The sequence below is a fragment of the Poromitra crassiceps genome, assembly GCF_964638095.1.
Source record: "Poromitra crassiceps genome assembly, chromosome: 1".
Lineage (NCBI taxonomy): Eukaryota > Metazoa > Chordata > Actinopteri > Beryciformes > Melamphaidae > Poromitra > Poromitra crassiceps.
In genome coordinates this window covers 125,659,494-125,678,736 of record NC_139623.1, presented here as the reverse complement: position 1 = coordinate 125,678,736, position 19,243 = coordinate 125,659,494, and positions in this window count along the sequence as shown.

Below are 19,243 nucleotides of genomic sequence, written 5' to 3'. Positions count from 1 at the left end.
GATTATTATTATTTTTTTTTTTTTAGAGAAAGAAGTTAGATCAAGAAGGGCCCAGATGGAGCCTGAAAAGGTGAGTCTTTAGTCTTTTCCGAAAGATCGGCAGTGATTCAGCAGTCCTGACCGAAGGTGGCAGCTCGTTCCACCATTGGGGTGCCAGGGACGAGAAGAGTCGAGATCGGGATGAGCGACTTTTGAGCGCCCCGTAGCGAAGGAGGAGCGAGGCGCCCTGCACTGGTGGAGGAGCGAAGGGAGCGGTGAGAGGTTTGGAACCTGACCATAGATTGCAGGTACAGGGGAGCTGACTGGTGTACTGCCCTGTAGGCCAGTACCAGTGTCTTGAATTTGATGCGAGCTGAGATGGGAAGCCAGTGGAGGTCCCGGAAGAGGGGAGTGACGTGAGAGAATTTGGGTTGGTTGAATACCAGACGGGCTGCAGCGTTCTGAATGAGCTGAAGCGGTTGGATGTCGGTGGCAGGTAGGCCAGCCTTTCACATATAAGCTGTTTGGTCTGCTTTAACCGCGCCATGAGTTTGTTTCCTCGGATAGTGCGCTTTGTTTGGGGTGGTGTGAAAGTGTAAACGAACTCTGTTACGGTACAAACAAGCGAACTCTGGTCCACTTGAAAACGTGGATCTCGGTTCGTTTGCAAGTGAACTCTAGCTCGGTTCGTTTGTGGTGTGAAAGCAAACTGAACTGAACACAAGTGCAAATATAGGAAAGGCATCATGAGTAGAAGGCGGTAGAAGGAAGCAAAACCGCGCACCTCGCTGCCTCGCTCGTCTCGTCTCATCTGCAGAATGATGTTGAACCCAACAGCTCGCTGCCTCATCTGCTGCTCATATTGGGCGCATTCTTGTCAAATATTTATTTGATAGTAACACCAAAGTAAAACCAGAAATCTCAAGATCGCATAAGGAGGTGTTTCTCTATGGGTTGTGTTTCGCGGATTCACTTGTGTTGTTCAGTCAGCCCTCAGCAGGCAAGATCTGGAAATGATCAAATTCATTCTCAATACTTTTCCAGACCTCCATACTGTAGGAACCCTGTAACAGTAGCTATTAGGCTACTGCTGCATGTAGGCCTAGTCATGCTGCATCAGTTCAATAAACGTTTTTATTTCCAACACTGCCTGCCCTGTGTTGCTGCTTTATCTGAATTGTATCACAAAGACTGTTCTAAACATTAGGACACAGCTTGTTTTGATTAAAATGTGTATTTATTGACCATCGGGTAAGTGAGGCCATTGAAATCCCTTGTACGTTGTTCTTTCTCCTGGAAACCCACAACAGCAACTGCTTCCAATACTGATGTACCTCTGACTGCCACAGACCCAGCACACCAGCTGTAGGGATATTGCCTGTGTGTGGACAAGGAGTCAGTATCATTAGTCAAACTTAAAATCCTACAAGTATGCTAACACCACAAAACTATGACTTGGATAGTGATTATGTAATTTAATCAGGTCAGAAATTGATACTAGATTGACAAAATTAATGAGATAATTTTAATAGCATAACGTATACTTGCAGAGTATATGGTATTTACAACTTCACCAAAATGGTAATGTATGTCTGTTATAAATGAAAGGAAAAGTTAGCTATGTTTTTAATAGCAATATGTCGAGATGTCTGTTTGGAGTTTGATATCTGGTGATCTGCATTTACCATCTTGTTGTAGGTACTTTACTATTCACCATCATTTATGGTACAAGTAATGAATGAATCAAATGATCATAATAAAATGACATTCCATTACTTCTTACTGATGTGTAACATTACTCTGGGCACAAAAGGATTCAGACAAAAGCCTGACCCTGATCCATGACCAAACCGACAAACCTACAAGCTAACCCAGCTTTGTGAAACACCATGCAGTCAGGTTTTCAGCTAGCTAAACCTACAAGCTAACCCAGCTTTGTGAAACACCATGCAGTCAGGTTTTCAGCTAGCGAAGCCGCGGTCTTGCCTGGTGAGTTGCCACCGGGGAAGTCGCTTCACTTCTCCCCGTAACGTGACTCCCGTCCCCCGCGCATCGCATGCATGTGCGTTTGAGTAACAACAAAGTGATATCCATTCTCCTGGCCGATTGTCACATTTGCCCATGTACACTGTAGTGTAGGTCATTTAGAGGCACCAGTATTCCAGTTGAAAAGTTCCGTGTATGGATTTAATTTGAACGTTATACGATATAGCCTACTTGGGCTATGGGCGGAGGGCAGATATGACGACCAGGTGTGGGCGGAGGTGAGTAAACTTGCTATGGAAACAGAGTCAATCAAGTAGAGACGAGTAAGACCAGGTCGAGTAGAGCTGTACTGTGCTGTTATATGTGGTGGAAATGAGCCATAAGTTGGCTGTGCCTTTAAACAGCTTGAACAATTCCAGAAAATGATGGCATGGCTTTATAAGCTTCTGATAGGCTAAATGACAGTTTATAGTAGCCTATCTATCTATAGTATATATCATCGATGTCCCCAATGGACAATGGGGGAGGGCAGCATCATGTTGTGTAGTCTCAACGCCAGACCCATGAGAGTTTTTACGCTGATACACTATGTTACTGCATGCTGCACATCTCTCTCTGGGTCTGATACAATACGTTACTGCATGCTGCAGATCTCTCTCTGGGTCTGATACACTACGTTACTGCATGCTGCAGATCTCTCTCTGGGTCTGATACACTACGTTACTGCATGCTGCAGATCTCTCTCTGGGTCTGATACAGTACGTTACTGCATGCTGCACATCTCTCTCTGGGTCTGATACACTACGTTACTGCATGCTGCAGATCTCTCTCTGGGTCTGATACACTACGTTACTGCATGCTGCAGATCTCTCTCTGGGTCTGATACACTACGTTACTGCATGCTGCAGATCTCTCTCTGGGTCTGATACACTACGTTACTGCATGCTGCAGATCTCTCTCTGGGTCTGATACACTACATTACTGCATGCTGCAGATCTCTCTCTGGGTCTGATACACTATGTTACTGCATGCTACAGATCTCTCTCTGGGTCTGATACACTACGTTACTGCATGCTGCAGAGCTCTCTCTGGGTCTGATACACTACGTTACTGCATGCTGCAGATCTCTCTCTGGGTCTGATACACTATGTTACTGCATGTTGCAGAGCTCTCTCTGGGTCTGATACACTACGTTACTGCATGCTGCAGATCTCTCTCTGGGTCTGATACACTACGTTACTACATGCTGCAGATCTCTCTCTGGGTCTGATACACTACGTTACTGCATGCTGCAGAGCTCTCTCTGGGTCTGGGACACTTTCCCTGAGCTGGCTGGTTATGGGAGGGAACCGTTCACTTGGCCAGTGATATGCCAGTGGTGGATTCAGTCCCCTCCAATCAGTAACGACTTTGCGATCCGACGACACGGGAGGCGCAGCCCAGTTTTCCAAACCGCTCTCTCATCGGTGCTACGACCTGTCACTCATTCAATTTCAACCTGCCTTCAAAAACCAGCAGTGGCTGTGAAGTGGCACAGACTCACTTATGTAGTATGCAGAGCGCAGCGATTCAACATAATACTTGAGTCTGGGGAGAGACTACATGTTGTGTGGTGCTTTGCTGCAGGGGGGGCTGGTGCACTTCACTAAATAGATGGCATCAGGAGATGTCTTCACTTTTCACACCAAAGTACGTTCATCTCTACATGGACCCTAACTCTAACCCCCCCCCCCCCCACCCCTCCCCCCCTCCACAGGTACACCTCCAAACGACTCAAACGATGTCAATTAGCAGAAGCTTCTAAAGCCATGACATCATTTTCTGGAATGTTCCAAGCTGTTTAAAGGCACAGCCAACTTAGTGTATGCAGACTTCTTTCTTTTTGATCAAGCTTTTTGTTTGTTCTCCCATTTTCTCCTGAATTGTACTTGGCCAATTCTCCCTGCTGTTCCGGTCATTGCTCCGCCCCCTCTGCCGATCTGGGGAGAGTTGTCGACTAGCATGCTTCCTCCAATACATGTGCACTCGCCAGCCGCCAACCCCCCCCCCCCCCCGGTTCCTCTCCCCCCCCGAACAAGCGCCTCGACTGATCAGAAGAGGCACAGTGTGATACAGTATTGTAAATTATAAGTGAACTAATCTGTCTGTAAACAATGAATGGGAAAAATGATTTGTGTCATGCACAAAGTAAATAACCGACTTGCCAAACTATAGTTTGTTTGTTTTTAACATGAAATGTGCAACCTGTGGAGTGGTTAAAAAAACGTTTTAATGACTTCAACCTAAATGTATGCAAACTTCCGACCTCAACTCTATGTGATTGGCCTCAACACACTCTGCACAGCTACACAGCCAGGTGCATGAAGGATACATTTATGGAGCTGACGAAAATAGAAAGAAAGCAACACCACAGAGAAACCTTCAGGAGTATTTAGTTTTTCACTGTTGTGCACGCTATTGTTGCCAAACCGTAACATTAGCATGTTTATTTGGTGTAGCTTTAGCATAATGTACTGAGAAGGATTTTAAGGCCTTGTTAACGTTGTGTTAATGTCCATAAACCCTTGTCCTTTGGCAGCGGGGAGAGGCAAATTGAATTACGACGTTTCTGATGAGCTAAGCTAAAACAAGGCCTTAATGATCTCTGGTTGGAGACGTGCCCTGGAGATGGCGAAGCGAGGAGATGGAGAGGGTGTAATCTTAGGAAGGGGGCGTAGCCGCGTAGCACTGGAGCGTAGCCAGGTGGGAGGCTCCTGTTTGTGTACTGCCCTGGGGTGAAGGAGCTCAAATGTTTTCATGTCTTAAAGCCATTGATGGTTTTTGGAAGGCATTATAGAGCAAAACTGAGAAATAAGAAAGGCCCTCTTTGAACATCGGGGTGGTCTGCTGCCGAGCACCACACGGGATATGAGAGGGAGAACGTGAGCGGACAAATGGGTAAAGGGGGGTTAAAATAGGTAAAGACACATTCAGATACAGCGGGCACAGTGACCGAAAACACATTTTTGTCTCCGAAAAATGTACTTGAATAAGTACAAGAATAATGTAACCATTCATTGAAAATAATGTCATTCATTGTTCTGCTTTGATTTGATTGTCAGCAGACAAAGTTTGAAAACAGGCAAAAACTGTTTGTGAACTGTTAACACGTTCACTGCCAATGGCGAGTTGACTCGTCAAAAAAATTCCAACGGTTCACTGCCAATGACGAGTTGAGACGTCAAAAAAAAAAAAAAAAAAATTTTGACGGTGCTACGTGGATCAATGCCCCCCACGTCTCCTATAAAAATATTGGAGCGACCGAACGTGTACAACCCATTCCACCGACTCACTAAGTGGCGACAGTGCTCTCCATTCTAGAGGAAGGCAAGCAAAAAGCAGTGTCAGGAAGCCATTCTCATGAAAATGGATTGGCGAAAACGCTTTCGCGCTTGGGAGCTGGCGGTGGGGTTTTGCAAATTTGCATAATAGATTACGGGTGGAACACACTTTGAAACACGCAGCATAAATAAGACCAGAATCGCAAAAGCTTCATCAAAGCTCTCAGAACCCCAAGAAACGAGCGAGCCCATCCATCCAGACTTGCCCAGCGGCCGCCAGGCAGACAGGCAGACAGGCACAGCAGCAGCAAAGCAGTGAGCTGGTGACGCGAGGTTACAGCAGCAGCAGCAACGAGCTTGTGACACGCTCGCTGCAGCCAAGAAGAACACACACGGAGGGAGGAGTTTGAAGGAAAGGGGTGTTTCCTGCTGTTATGGAGGAAATTACTGTTCAAAACTATTGTTTAGATGTCTGACGTCTTACTGATGCCAAAAATGAATGGTTAAAGTGACTGTTCTATCGAATTTCACAAAAAGCCGTTTATCTCAGAATAAATTTACAGACGCTGAAACCATGCTGTATTCAACTGCTAATGCTTACATAACTACTAACTCTACAAACTACGCGTGCTCGATTCCTAGGCTCGTCTAACTTGCCGCTGCGCGGCCTCGCCCATACGCGAGGGTGGGTGTATACGCTACGTACGCAGGCACATACGCAGCCCACAGCTCGGCTGCTGCGTGGCCTCACCTGCTCTGTTGGCATTCACAGCGCACAATTGCTCAACTTTGCATCACTGATGACATCACTCACTGATGACATCACAATTGCAGGAGTGACAATCATGTCACTGATGTCATCAGTGAGTGATGTCATCACTGATGCAGAGTTGAGCAATTGTGCGCTGCGCATGCCAATAGAGCAGGCGAGGCCATGCAGCAGCCGAGCTGCGGGCGAGGCCGTGCAGTGGCCAAGCTGTGTATGAGAGCAGCTGGTGGGCTGCAGGGCGGGCGAGGCTGAGCTAGCGAGCCCGCGCAGCAGGCGCGCCGAGGAATTGAATGAGCGTAGCGTGCAAGAGGCCTAGTGATACTATATATATATATATATATATATATATATATATATATATACACACATATATATAGTTCAGATGGGTCTACAACCCACAAAGGAGAAGCTGGAGCTGTCAAACTTTTTTACATTAACCCCCCGAACCTGTTCTCACACCATGGGCGAATGGAGCGGAGACGATAAAATGCTAAGGTTAAATGGAAAGCAGAGGACAGGATGTTAGGTAGCTGGAGAGCAGCTTGTTAAAGAGATCGTAAACGCTGGTGAAATGCTGCCATTGGCTAGAAAACCAGATACTCTATGGGACCATATCTGAGTAACGCCAGCTCGTGTGAGGTTTTTTCTTGAATATGGATTATGAAAATAAGCTGTAGTTGAAAGAACACAATGCAGAAGCGTCAGCTCACTAAACCTGAAGATATATGGCAAAGTCCCTGCATCTAATATCACTAAACCTGAAGATATATGGCAAAGTCCCTGCATCTAATATCACTAAATCTGAAGATATATGGCAAAGTCCCTGCATCTAATATCACTAAATCTGAAGATATATGGCAAAGTCCCTGCATCTAATATCACTAAATCTGAAGATATATGGCAAAGTCCCTGCATCTAATATCACTAAATCTGAAGATATAGGGCAAAGTCCCTGCATCTAATATCACTAAACCTGAAGATATATGGCAAAGTCCCTGCATCTAATATCACTAAACCTGAAGATATATGGCAAAGTCCCTGCATCTAATATCACTAAACCTGAAGATATAGGGCAAAGTCCCTGCATCTAATATCACTAAATCTGAAGATATAGGGCAAAATCCCTGCATCTAATATCACTAAACCTGAAGATATAGGGCAAAGTCCCTGCATATAATATCACTAAACCTGAAGATATAGGGCAAAGTCCCTGCATCTAATATCACTAAACCTGAAGATATATGGCAAAGTCCCTGCATCTAATATCACTGAATCTGAAGATATAGGGCAAAATCCCTGCATCTAATATCACTAAACCTGAAGATATAGGGCAAAGTCCCTGCATCTAATATCACTAAACCTGAAGATATAGGGCAAAGTCCCTGCATCTAATATCACTAAACCTGAAGATATAGGGCAAAGTCCCTGCATCTATATCACTAAACCTGAAGGTATATGGCAAAGTCCCTGCATCTAATATCACTAAACCTGAAGATATAGGGCAAAGTCCCTGCATCTATATCACTAAACCTGAAGATATAGGGCAAAGTCCCTGCATCTATATCACTAAACCTGAAGATATATGGCAAAGTCCCTGCATCTAATATCACTAAATCTGAAGATATATGGCAAAGTCCCTGCATCTAATATCACTAAACCTGAAGATATATGGCAAAGTCCCTGCATCTAATATCACTAAACCTGAAGATATATGGCAAAGTCCCTGTATCTAATATCACTAAACCTGAAGATATATGGCAAAGTCCCTGCATCTAATATCACTAAACCTGAAGATATATGGCAAAGTCCCTGTATCTAATATCACTAAACCTGAAGATATATGGCAAAGTCCCTGTATCTAATATCACTAAACCTGAAGATATATGGCAAAGTCCCTGTATCTAATATCACTAAACCTGAAGATATATGGCAAAGTCCCTGCATCTAATATAATTTGCCACTAAAACTTCCAAACCAGCTCATGAACTCTCAATTTCTGGCAACAAAGCGGTGCAATGACTGACGACTAATCTATTATTTTGTCCGCGTGATAAATAGGTCAAACATAGGTCAACAAATATACATTTCGGAGGGAACGTTATTGGTGCTTTAGGCCTACTCCGTTTATGTTTTTTGTTGTTATTTTTAGATATAGCTTCTAAATAAAGTACTGGTAATTTTTTTTTACTTTTGTAATGATAAAAACTACAACATCAGATGTCACATTAACATATAATCAACTCCCATCACTGAATTCAAGATCTGTACCATCCTTACCTAGCAGAAACGATGATGTAGATAGATGACAGCACTGCTATCATCAAATGGAGTTGTGATCTTTAATGAGGAGGTGTGGTCAGATGAGCGATCTGGAATCTGTCAACACTCCGGCTCCCTCGGCCGGGAATTCCTTCTGTAGCCTGGCCACTCTGGAGTGGCTCCACATGGAAAGTACTGCGCAGTGGAAACTGGCAGCCAAAAAAACTCAGACTTTGCAGTCCGCAACTCTTCCAGATTAGCATTCCTTCCCCCTGACACACAGGCCGTGGAGCACATCGTCATCTGACCGACAGGGGGCGCACTTCAGGATGGATGGGGGGTGGGGGGAACGGGCAGTGAGCTGACACTGCGGAGAGGAAGGGGTGAGCTACCATGCAAAAAGAGACTCGGGGAGGATGAGGAGCTAATCAGCCTGATGCAGCTAAGCCAGAACTACAGTATTAGATGCCAGAAGAGTAAGGCACTCAGTCCAAATGTAATCACATGAGAGCCAGCAGCAAGAACTGGTGAAAAGTCATAAACGGGGAAGAAGTACTGAAGCGACGCAAGGTAAGCGAGAGCAGGAAGAACTTTGGCCTGATATTCTCGGCGAAAAAAACGAGGAAGGACGTTCTCAGAGAGCCGCGGACGAACGCTCGAATTCGCCTCACCTGATTTCACCTATAGAGTAGACGATGAGGAGCCCTTCTTCATTAGCTACATCTATTCCCATCATTCAATCATAAAACGCCTGGACGGCGACGCGGTCTGCTCGGCCAAGCGGGTTTGGGGGGGGGGGGGGGGGGGGGGGGGGGTTGGGTTGGGTGAAGTGAGGGCTGAGGGATGGAGAGGAGCTTGCCAGTCCACCGGTGGGGGGTGTCGGGTAGGAGGGCTGGTGCTGCTGGCCGCTCCACAGTAGCATTCTTTCACACATAGCATGGAAGTAATCAGCGATCGGGGCCAGAACGAAACTCTGAGCTCCTTCTGTTTGCTTTGGCTGCTTTGGCCCCTCTGCATCTCTTTACCTCCTTCCCTCCGCCTGCTCATGTGAAGGCCCCGTTTGCACCGCGATCCAGGAGTCATCCACCATCTCATTCTGTATCTGTAACCCCCCCCCCCACACACACACACACACGAACACACACCGATCCACCATCTCATTCTGTATCTGTAACCCCCCCCCCACACACACACACACACGAACACACACCGATCCACCATCTCATTCTGTATCTGTAACCCCCCCCCCCCCCCCCCCACACACACACACACACAAACACACACTGATCCACCATCTCATTCTGTATCTGTAACCCCCCCCCCACACACACACACACACACACCGATCCACCATCTCATTCTGTATCTGTAACCCCCCCCCCACACACCGATCCACCATCTCATTCTGTATCTGTAACCCCCCCCCCCCCCCCACACACACACACACACACACACAAACACACACCGATCCACCATCTCATTCTGTATCTGTAACCCCCCCCCCCCCACACACACACACACACACACACACAAACACACACCGATCCACCATCTCATTCTGTATCTGTAACCCCCCCCCCACACACACACACACACACAAACACACACCGATCCACTCCAAATGATCTCAACATCGTTGCCTAATCGGAGTGCAACCGATCCTGGCGTCTCGGTCCTCCATGCCAAAGAGGCCGCGGGGCGGGAGAGAGAGAGAAGAAGAGGACAACAACGTATGGTTGAGTCTGCGGGGGTGGAGGAGGGAGAGAGGGCAGAGCAAAAACACTTGTTGGCAGATGATTTGTCAGGCGATTATCTTGCTCGGATGACTGCGTCGAACACTTTTGGTGGGAGAGAGACACCGCCTCCTCCCACACTGAGAGAGAATGCACCGTATTTCTCAGAACTTGTGAGTACAGACGGCCTCGTCGGCACCGGGTTAGGCACCGACTGCGGGGATGAAACAGATGCCGTGTAGGTTCAGACTTCCTTGCTGATGTCGAGAACAGGATGTTGCATAAGGTCCAAATCCCGAGGGAATTCAAATGGCCTCATTGGCACTATAAAAGCAGCTGCAACACTGCCAGAGCTTTTTGGACCTTGGGTTTATATGTTGGAATGAGGACAGCCATGGATGTAGTAATAACTGTTTCTTTGCAGTGAGATACATTGGGTTTGTTTTCTGGTGTATTGCCTCGGCAGTGTTTCTATTGGTGCTTGCTTAGTGTCATATGAAGAAGGGTTCACAGCTTCTCGGGGTTAGAAAGCTCGACACTGCTCATCAATGCCTCTTTTCATCCGAAGTCTGTGCTGGTGATATTATTTTTTACCGAGCTTTCGACCAGAGTGGCGCTGTTGAGCGCTGTGATGGCTGGGCTCTAACCCGGGAAAAATAATGTCACCAGCACAGAATTCGGATGAAAAGAGGCATTTATGAGCAGCGTTGAGCTTTCTAACCCCGACGTTGAGAAGCTATGAACCCTTCTTCTCAAAGTAGGTGGCTTTGAAATGTTTCTGTGACACTTGTAAATACTTCCGTATCGCTGATTTAGACAGCTTGGGAGCGAAAGTCTATGTACAGAGACGGAACTCTTTCTGGGGTAGCTAGCTAGCATAGCTAACCGAAAGAGTTCCGACGATCACATTTTTAACACGTTCACTGCCAAGGACGTGTTAACACGTTTTCAGAATCCAGCTGTTGACTGCCAAGGACGTGTTAACACGTTCTCAGAATCGATTTTTTTTTTTTGACGGTGGGACGTTGATCTAACCCTTTTACGTCTTCTACACCAGAATTGGAGGTATTGAATGTGTATAATCTATTTTACCGACCCACTGAGTGTCGACATGTCTCTCCACAGTAGAAAGAGGCGACCCAAAACTGGAGGGAAAAGCGCGACGAAGCCGTTCTCATACTGTAAAATTGATGGCGAAAACGCTTTCACTTTCGCGCTGATGCACAGCGGTGGCAACGGTGGGGGGTTCCAAGAATAGATTGGATGCACACTTTGAAACACGCAGCATAAATATGACCAGAATCGCATCAAAGCTCTCAACCAAAACTCCACGAAACGAGCAAGTCCACCCAGACTTCCTCAAACAGCGGCCGCTCAAACAGGCAGCAGCCAGGCAGCAGCAACTTCGTTGTGACACGCCCGCTGGAGAGCCAGGGAGGCAGGAGGAGAACACACACGGAGGGAGGAGTTGGAAGCAGAGGGGGGTTTCCTGCTGTTATGGAGGAAATTACTGTTCAAAACTATTGTTTAGATGTCTGACTCTTACTGATGCCAAAAATGAATGGTTAAAGTGACTGTTCTATCGAATTTCACAAAAAGCCGTTTATCTCTGAATAATTTTTCTGACGCTGAAACCATGCTGTATTCAACTGCTAATGCTTACATAACTACTAACTCTACAAACTAACTCTTTTAGACAGAGAAAGCACACATTCTATTAGTTCTTTTGAGATATTGTGTGTTCACAAAATCTTAGCAGAAAAGAATCCTTGGGTCTTGAAAGATGAGCCAGAATCCTCAAAAAAACCCTCTGGCAGAAGCTAACTACAGTAAAAAAAAAACGTCTGGCAGTGAATGTGTTAAACTGAATTTGGCCCGTACATCCACGGATGAAAGCGAGCTCATTGTTAAAGCTAGAGTGATGATCTTTATACCATAGGAAAGTATCCCAGCAAGCACGGACGGACCCGGATGAATCGAGAGAGCCCAATCGGGGCCAGCTCAAGTCATATCATGACGAGTCAGATCTGGCCCAGATTATCACTGTATCACTATCCAACTAATTTCACTCACCGGTCACCACTGAAATATCCATGAGGATAACTAAATGGTTGCAATCGTGGTTGCAATCAATCACGTATTTCTCAGCCTGGGCTATTTATTTATCCAAAATCCGAGTGATCAGCATGTGGACAATCTGCGCTGATTAACAAACTGTTTAATCGTGGAGGTGGGACTACGAGGAGATGAATTGCGGGGAATCCTGCAATTGCTGCAATGTGTTTCGGGGTTCTTCTTACACAGATTGTAGACGGTTACACTGTGATGTCCGATCCAAGACTTGACGCCAACGTTTTAAATATAAAACAAGTTTCTGCCATAATCCTACATAGGCTATATTCGTGTCTCATAGCCTAACAGGAGCACTGGGTAAACAAACGTTATAGGGTGACACTTTAAGGTTTGAATTAAATTAGCTTTTGTTTGTATTAAAACTGTCCCGACTCCATGGATGTATACATGGATGGATGTATACCGGTATAAAAAGAACAAGGGGTCCATGTTTTAAAACGGTACGCTATATTACTCCAACATACAGCAGGTAATTTCAGCAAACAGATAGTGTAGTGGTAGAATAGCTGTTCCATAAGTTGTAGATCCTGAGTTCAAATCCTGCATGGGGTGCTATTTTATTTTTTGAAAATGTAGCATAAATTGTTAATCTGGACATAATTATAGCTTTATGTATAAAGTTGCTGAATATACACTGTGTACATAGCAGAATAACTGAACATGCCAATTCATGGTAACGGTCATATTTCGACGTCAGCTTGACGTTCCCGCGTAGACGTCTAAATCATCCCCAAATCACCCTGTGATCCGGCCTAGTCCTGAACGTCACTGAAACACGTCATCACAATGTTATCATGACGTCATTTTGCTTGATAAGCAATAAGGAATCGATTGGGACCAAGCATGTCAACCTAGCATGTCGGGAAGGGGGGTAAATAACGCTTCAAAGTTGATGAATTTGGCATAACTTTCCCCTCCATGCAATGGAATGTACTGTAACTAAACGAGTATGTTGGTAGTTGAGTTGATGACAGTAGCTGATAGTCACTCCCCCTGTCTTTACGACAGCTAATGTCAGCAGTACAGTAGTGGAGTGGTTTTGATTGATTTATTCATCAAACCTTTTACTGACAAACTAACTGTAAATAGCTTACTTTATTTTGAGATGCATTGCATTGCTCAGCCAGAAATTATTCCCACTTCAACTCTGTTTCTCCTGGGCCTAAAATGCACCAGATGTCAGCTGTTTCATCCATTTTATTTTTCCTCAATCTGCATTGAAAATGTGCAAAAATGCACCAGATTCTCGCAACAGTTGTAGCCTATAAGCAAATTTATACTGACTGCGGAGTGTCCGGTGTCCGCGGTGTTCACGGCAAGACCGTTCTCTCTGCAGAGGCACATCCTTTTATGGTAAATGCGGTATCAGTGCAGTGTCTGTGGAGAGCGGAGAATCCCCCTCCAGGCTCCCGTTGTGTTTTTAGCAGGAATGCAAATGTCACATCAGTTCTTCCGTGTGTGATCCTGATTTATATCGGTGAATAATCAATCCTAGTGCAATTAGGCTATTTTCAGTTTGTTTTTAGCAAGTATTGTCTTCTTGTTTTTGTGCTTTGCATTTAATTTTTTCGATCTCAAATCAAGTTTTTATTGACGTAGTAAATTGTAGGCTATTCAGACTTTTTTTTCAAAAACACTGAGCCAAGACAACTTGTTTAAGATGGGAGGAATTATTTTCCCACCGCCATCCCCACTCTTTCCTTTCACCTTTTTTTTGGCTTTCACAAATTTGTCTCAACGTTTCTTCCACTTTTGTTTACAGATGTCAGGATCTGTTGACAAAACTCTACCAATTTCCCTCCACGAATTATTAGTCATCTGTAGGTCTTTGTAGTCTCGGGTGGATGAATCATACAAATTTCTGTATTCCTGTACTTCTTCTGCCAGGCGATGCTCAAACCCGTTCATTTTGCACTGAATTTGCCGTCACTTGGTCAGTTTGTGGAGGCTTCTTCCCTATACAAACCATAGCAAACATTAGCCAATCATAGCCTCGGAATTGACTGCATGAGCTCGCGGCGGGCTCCGCGGAGTTAAATTTTTTGAGAGGAGCGCGGAGCTCCGTGCAGTCCCTCCGCAGAGCCTGTGCGGAGCGCCGCGCTCGCCGCACAGAGCCTCCGCTCCGCGAACACCGGACACTCCGCAGTTAGTATAAATTAGCTTTAAGCCAGTGGTTTTCAAAGTGGGGTCCCTAGCAAAAAGGGGGGATAATCTATTTTCACTATAATTCCATCCCTAAGTAACACAGTCTAAGCTAGTGTAGAAGTGAGTGACTAGTGAGCTAATAATAACCACAACAGCACAAATAATTGACAAATCTCAAAATAAATATACAGTATTTACTCTAAAGGCCCAATTATACTCTACGTTAAAGAGGGAGACGGAGACGGACAGAGCCTTCTGTCCGTACTCTGCGTTAATTTCGTGCGTTTTCTGTCCGTCATCTGAAAGCTTACAGATACGCATGAAACGGAGCAAAATCCCACACACACTCATACATGTAATTCTCTACTGCCCACTGGTGGATGTATTGCTTAACATGATACCAACGTGAAAGACGCATGGAAGTATGTGGGCAGTGACGATTACACCGTTTGAAACGGACGCATTTATTTTCGTATGAAAATGGAGTATAAATGAGCCTTAATGAGAAAAGGAACAATTATTGATGGTTAAAACTGAATAATGACATCACAACAGTCTAATCCTAATGCTAAACTAAAATGAGATATTCCTCTAAATCGGTCTTCAAACTGCAAAAGAAAAGAAAAACAGCCAAGCTGCCACTGATATATATATATATATATATATATATATATATATATATATATATATATATATATATATATAGTCATAGTCATAGTCAAGTTAGGGGTGTGGTGTGTGTCAAGGAATGTGAGTACGAGTGCACAGGCAACTTTCCAACCCGGGCCAGGAACTAATTGTGTCCAGGCCATGCTCTCAGCCAGTGCTTCATCAATACATTTTTCTCCAAAGCTCAAGACCGGGCAGTAACATTGACAGATGATTGTTTACCGTGATTTGTGAGCCCTTGAAGGCCCCCTCCAGTCAGTTTTCCTACCTGTATAATCGTTTTCTATGAAAACATTCTAATACCTTTGTATACTTGTATATCAACTGATTCTGCGCCAACGATCTTGATGAAAACCGAAGGCTAATAGGTTGTTCCACTGCAATATCATGGCTTCTTGCCTTCATTATATACTCTCTCTTGTCTGCACTCCAGAAGTTACGCCGGAAACAGTATTCCTTCCATTACACTTAGCTGCAAGTCGCATTATAGCTTTATTATCAACAACAGATTTCAAAGCTGATGCCCCAGTTGGAAAGAGCAGGACTTAAACTGCTTAACAAGAGAAACAAGCTCAGACACAGGAAAAGAAAGAGAGAGAGAAAAAACATACATCATCGACATTCAACATTACAACATGGTGCTAGCCTATCAGCCACATAAGGTGCTTATGTGTTTGTAAGAGATTATGTCCATGAGACACCAGCTGGTCGAGCCATCCATCACCCCTAACCTCAGTCACTTGTAGGGATGTCACAATATATCGTCCCACAATATATCGCGATATCAAAACGTGACAATATGTATTGTTGAGATGAAATCTCATATCGCGAGAAAAAGAAGCTGAACATGGTGGCACTGATCTGCATCTGATTGCATGCTCGCTCTCCTTTTCATTGCTTTGTCAGAGATTGTTGCACAGCTGTAGGGAAATTCAGAGAGGACTCCAAGCAGCCGAAGATGGCGAGTTCTGCCTATAGATGTAGGGTTATTATGTAGGCCTTAGAGCAGTGGTTCTCAAATTTTTTCACATGAGGGACCCCTAAACTGACAAAAATTTGACCACGAACCCCCATTTGAAGTGTATAAAACCCATGACCAAAATAGTGATTGTGTTACGTATTAATGGAATTATAGCGAATATACATTACCCCCTTTTGGCTGGGGACCCCCTGGAACCCCCTCAACGACCCCGGACCCATAGGCGGAGTTTGACTTTTATACTTGGGGGGGGGGGGGGGGGGGGGGGCACCAAACAGGGCTGCAAGGGGAAGGACTTTGCTGGCGGCCGGTGAAAACTTTTGACTGTTTTTTTGCCGTTTTAAACCAGATTTAGAGGAATTATTATTGTACAATAATTACAACAATTAGGGCCTTATCTTCGTACAGGGGATATCCCCTATTAGCGCTTGCGCACCTGTTTGCGCGTGCCTTAAAGCAGGGAAGAGTGCAGTCCGCTGTCCAGGTGTTATGCTGAGTTTTGCACCCCCGCCAGACAGCAGCAAAACGCATCCCCACCTCACGGGAACATATTGTAATGATTTATACAGAAACATAACTGTTTAAAAATGATATAATTGTTTGGGTAGACGTGACCTCCCTGTTTAAATTAATAGAATCTGCTGTGAAGAATCACGCAAAGGCTACGGGAGATCTCACCACTCCATCACTCCAGACCCACCAAGCCCTTCAGAGAGGACAACCACCTCCACCCGCACCTCCGCTACTCTGCACCCACCGAGAGCCCCAGACGCATTGAGGACATCCATCTCTACTCGCACCCCATCACTCTACACTCACCTCCACCCACACATCTACTACTCTGCACCCACCGAAAGCCCCAGACACAGAGAGGACGACCACCTCCACCCACACCTCCGCTACTCTGCACCCACCGAGAGCCCCAGACGCAGTGAGGACGTCCATCTCTACTCGCACCCCCGTCACTCTACACCCACCTCCACCCGCACCTCTGCTACTCTGCACCCACGAGAGCCCCAGACGCAGTGAGGACGTCCATCTCTACACCCACCTCCGCTACTCTGCACCCACCGAGAGCCCCAGACGCAGAGGACGGCCATCTCTACTCACACCCCCGTCACTCTACACCCGCTCACCGGCGATCTCGCTACCGGGAGTGGCGTTGGTGCTCTCACTAAAGCCAGTCTTTTTCAGCTGCATAGGTGGTCAAAAGGTTTATGTTCATACTGGAACTTCCCTTATATTGATCATTTCCTACTGTTTAGTAATAGGCATGACTTGTATAATGGAGGCTCCATTTAAACAAAAAAGGAGTAAAGCGCAAATTATGCTCGTGCGAAATCGACAGCGCTGCCTGTGCCGAGGGGGTCGCCGCAGCTGGGCGTAGGTGGCGTGCAGCACGTCGAAAATGTCACTCTGCGCCGTCTCGCACCGTCAACTCTTTGTTGTGAGGAATGAGGAAATGCCATTTCCTCATTTAACTTGCTTGTCCCTCATCTAGCAAAGCCTTCTGCAGGCTCACCGGGACAATAAAATGTTCTCCCACCGACATGATTGCAAGTTCTTGGTAAACGACACAATAACATTTTGGACGACGTCCAAAACGTTATCGTGAACGTAACTCGTTCAAAACACGTCACGTGTTTTGAACGAGTTACGTTCGAGTATGCACAGTCTCGCTGTCGGCAGCAAGGCTCCAAGTCGTGGCTGCGCAAAACCATGCCGGGCGCTTTAGGATGCTGTCCTCAAACATAAAATATACCCTGGACTCCCTCCGGTGGGAACCAAATAATAAATGATGTGCACCCAGTCCATCAGACTTTGTATTTCCAGTCTTTCCCCCAGCCTGGGCTTTGGGCTGCCATCAAACTCTACTTTTTCTAAATAAATTTTTCATGACCTTGACACAAGTAACTTGTCTCTTCCTAGTATCAGTCATGATGACTCCTTTTGCACTGATTTTTCTAGTACTGATAACTATGTAAATAATAACATTGATGTTTTAAACCCCTGTGCATGACTTCCTCGTCTGCATCAAGACCGAGGGGAGCTGTGAAAGGAAATATTTTACCTATACAAGCCGCTCCTGACCCCCCTAATACACAAGGAAATTCAGTTAGTTTCTGGAAAACAGTCAAATCACTAAAACCCACAACTAACTCCGCCCTCCCTCCTCAGATCATTGGTGAACATGGAATAATCTCAGACAAACTGCAAATGTGTGACGCCTTTAACCGTCACGTTATCTCTGCTGGTTATTTGTTTGACAGATCTTTCAACACCACGGTCCCCCCGGTCCAAGCGCTGGCTCCACCAGCAGAGGATCCTCTGACCACCTCCCCGTTTGCCGACCGCTTCTCATTTCGGCCGGTAAACGTAAACGGAGTCCACAGGGCTCTATCAAAATTAAACGTAAAGAAATCAAAGTGCGAGTACGATATTGCCCCTTTCTTTTTGCACCTCAGTGCACAATTGATCGCCCCCCCAATTGCTTATAATTAATTTAACGTTTATCTCGGGTGAAATTCCCTCTGTCTGGAAGACCGCTCAGGTCACACCTCTGTTTAAAGGTGGTGACACGAGCATTCCAGACAATTACCAACCCATTTCCAAACTATGTAGTTTAGCTAAAGTCCTCGAATCTCTAGCGAATGAACAACTTTGGACCTTTCTAGACAATCCGGGTTCAGGCCCAGACACAGCACTGTCACTGCTACCTCTCTAGTTGTAAACAATATACTAAATTGCCTTATGGTTTTCAAATTATCTTTCCGGGAGAAAACAATCTATTGTCATTGACAACATAAGATCCAGCTCCCTATCTGTTGGTCTGTTCACCCTTTACATAAACAATATTTTCTTCCCTGTTGAGCATTGTAACATACATTTTTATGCGGATGACACAATCCTATATTGTGTCGGGGACATCCCTGCTCAGGCCGTTGAGAGGTTACACGCCGCATTCAATACTATATAGCGGTCCTTGTTTGACCTTAAATTGCTCCTAAATTCAAATAAAACAAAATGGATGCTTTTCTCGAGATCTCCTTTTGTCAACGACAGTTTCAGTGTAATTACATTGCAAAATGAACCAATTGAACTTGTTAATTCATATAAATAACTAGGCATCTGGCTAGATTCCAAATTGTCCTTTACCGTGACCACCTTGTAAGAAACTAAGGATGAAAATTGAAATATATTGTATAGAAATAGATCTTGTTTTTCATTCTGCTCTAGAAGATCGATTGTTTAATCTCTAATACTGTCTGTT